Here is a 3810-nt window from a genome sequence, read left to right as displayed (position 1 = left end):
GCATATAAATTCTCCGTTTAGATTTTACTTGTATTTAAAATTAGGCATTGAATTTTGTTGTGTTTTAGAAGTGAAGAAAATGTCCTAAAATGAACTAACCCTGTGATTTTTTTTGCAATGCATATTTGGGTAAGATAACTTTATTGTTTATAAACTGTAATTCATTATGATTAAGGATGATCCAATATTTGAAAACACTGTTTTATAATAAGAACAGGAGTTTCTAAATACAGTCATTTCACTGATTAGAGTATTCATATTATAAATAAAAACATACAAATAATTGTCCTCATTCTTTACTTTTAACTAAAACGTTTTTTTTTTAATCAGATACACTGCCTTTACAGAAAAACCAGAAACTTGTTATCAGCCACAAGGAAAGTAATGAATCAGCGAAACGTTCATATAATCTGATGAAACTTAGGGAGCTGTGGGGTATTTTTAATGCTGATTTTTTTAAGCTGTTCTATGTTCACAGTAAACTTGTCAATGTTTCATAAAGTAAGCAAACAGCAACAAAAATGTAATAAAACATTATTCTGCCAAGCAAGTTCTTCAGAAGCGGATTGGTTGATAACACGTCACAGGTGTATCAGGAGTCAAATGTCAAGTGTCACATTTGGCAAAGACAGGAATAAATAACAAATATATTTTCTCTTTTATTTGGATCGACTGATCGAGAAGTGACACTCAAGGTCAAGGACAATAAAACAACTTTAGAAATTTGCCTTCAGTTTACATAACAAATGTTTGAAAGAACAGTGAGATATACCTGGATGATCTACTGCTTCCGGTGGGATTTCTCAGCATCTCATGAGGTGAACTAAGAGGTCAAAATGATAAATAAAAAATACAAAAAAAAATCAACTTCAAGTGCAAGTGTTCCCAAGAAATGTATTCCTTGTGCAAAAATGTTTAGTTTAACAACACCTCAGTAAATTAGTTTGTATGAGTGGGAGGGGGGTTGGACACTTTCTTCCTTTTTTTTTAAATGTATATAAATATTTAAACATTTAGATCATAAACCCTTTAGAGGCATCTGCAGGCAGTTATTTTGACAAGACATGCACTTCTTCAGACAAAACATCTAATCCCAGCCAACATTGCAAGGTGGGGCCCATGTGGGCCCCATATGGGCTTCCTATGTGGGCTGTACATGGGTTTGTCCATGGGTTCCACTATGGCCCCACGTGGGTTGCCCACATGAATTTGATATAGAAACTGAGTGGGGCCTATGTGGGGCCCACGTGGGCAACACACATAGGGTCCATATTGCACCCACGTAATGAAGCCCACGTTACATATCAGGGCCCAGAATGGATTTTTAATGGGTACTGGACTGGTCCCTTATTATGAAATAATTATACTTTTAATGCTTAATTGTAATTTACTTAAATAATATATTTGTTTTAAATTGAAAACCGATAAAAGCAAATCATTTCAGTTCGGTAAATATCAGATTTCAGCATAAATATTCAACAGTTCATTCATCTGTAACATCACAAAACATGAAGGAGGTGCAATATGAGAAATCAAATAAAAAACTGTTCAATATATCAAAATACTTTATTGTCAATTTATAACAATACAATGCTAAAATAATCATGAACATTTAAAAACTGCTAAGGCAGGTAATGACTAACAATTTAACATAACACTTAAAATAAGCATTGAAAGAAGTCAAACTCTTAAAATACTTCAAAAACAACACAAACATTGCTCACTCTTCTGGAGATGGTCTTCTGATCATCAATGAATCTTTGCTCAAACGTTTTATGAAGAACTTCCAAAGCATCCACAGCCAAACTCATTAAATGTCCTTGCACGTTTGTTTTGATTCATCCCTGTGCAGTCCGTGAACTTGTACCGTAGTATTACATTTTCTAAAAACACAACTCAGGATAAATTACAAGTGTAACAGTTGTGAGAGACTCCTGCTGCTCCGATAGAAACCGTATCCTTGCGTCTGAGCGGAAATTCTTGTAGTTTAAATGTTTATCATCTTTATAGTTGTAATTTTAAAAGTCTGCCTATTTTAGCAAATATTATTTAAAATATGATATTATATTATGTGATAAAAATCACAATTAAAAACATTTGAAGCAGGACTACTTTGTCAAGCGTAATGTGTCGTAGCAGTGAGCAGGGCTGCGTTCAGCCCCGACAAAACGTTTCACAACGTTGCACAATGTTTATTAAACAGAAACGGCGATGTGTTGAACACCCTGTTGTGATGACGCAAGAGTTGCAACTACGGTAGCTGAGAGGCCATTCTTTGTGTTCTTGTTTAAATGTTTCTGAAGCCTGATGAAATCGTTATAAATGTGTGTTTAATACTGTAAAAGACCCTCAATGTTACAGTCACTGACCTTGCCGTCCAGAATGAACGACAACATTCCAACTTGAACCCATTGAGCGAGCTGTCTCTTTACTACCGTGTGGTTTTATACATCTTGCCGCTGATTGGGCCGACATTTCTGACACACCCACCAAACAAGAGAAAACGCTTCTAAAACTTGTTGCATTCCGTTGCACACCGTTTCCAGGAAACATGTCGTTAAACCCGGAAACCGTAGCAAAACGTTGTGCACCGGTGTGAGATTGAACGTGCCCCAGATCTCCTTATATGAAACACCTGACTCCACTAATCAGACTCCTTTCAGAATGTTTGAAACATTTCTTTAATTAACACACTTATCAAACTGATGAACTTTCTGACATTTCTTATTTTCACTCATGCTCAGCTGTGCAAATTAAAATTAATAATTGGCAGGTAAACATTACAAATATCACAAATAAATGTTAACAATAATGCATTTTTATTTAACCCATGTTGCCCATATGGGGCCCACATATCAATGTTAATTAAATGTAAAAAATAATGCATTTTATTTAAAATGTTTTATACTGATCAAATCATATCTGTTATATTATTTGCTATTTGTTTAAAAGTGACAATCAACCAAAAGTTATTATTTTAAGATTGTAAATGTATAAAGATGTATTTCAAGCATAAAATTGTTTTGCCCACATAGGTGCCATGAGGGGCCCACATTATTATCCCACATGGGCAAACCCATATGGGGCCCACATAGGAAACCCACATGGGACCCACATATATTGCCCATGTGAAGCCCATGCCCACATGTAACCCATGCTGCCCAGATGGGACCCACGTGGGGCCCACATGTCAATGTTGGCTGGGATGCTGGCTATATTTCTGAGATGGTCATAAGTTGATTTGCTTATTACTTTCACATGACTACTGAAATATAGGTCAGACACTAAGATTACACCAAGATTTCTGACTTTATTTTTTGTCTTTATACCCCTAGAGTCGAGGTGTGTGTTAGAGTTTCATCTTTATTTCCAAATACAATGACTTCATTTTTGTTTTTGTTCAACTGGAGGACGTTTTGACGCATCCAGCTATTAATTTCATCAATGCTTACATACTGTAGACAGTCAATGGGGCTGTAGTCATTGGGTGACAGGGCAAAATATATCTGAGTGTCATCCGCATAGCTGTGATAAGCAATTTAGTTCTTTCTCATTACTTGACCAAGTGGGAGCATACAGCTATACAGATAAAACAGAAGCGGTGCAAGAATTGAGCCCTGTGGGATTCCACATGTCATGACTGTTCACTCAGATTTATGGTTATTTATGTTCACATTATAGTAACCTCTCCATTTTAGGTATGATTTAAATAGTGTGCTTTGAGTCCAATCTTTGATGTGTACATTATACACAGTCAAGTTACTTTAAATGTCATGGATGGTGGAGGATGAACCCAAGTCCAGCTCTCAA

Source organism: Misgurnus anguillicaudatus, chromosome 11 (assembly GCF_027580225.2).
Source record: "Misgurnus anguillicaudatus chromosome 11, ASM2758022v2, whole genome shotgun sequence".
Lineage (NCBI taxonomy): Eukaryota > Metazoa > Chordata > Actinopteri > Cypriniformes > Cobitidae > Misgurnus > Misgurnus anguillicaudatus.
The sequence above is the reverse complement of the archived record's forward strand: the minus strand, read 5'-3'. Positions refer to the sequence as shown.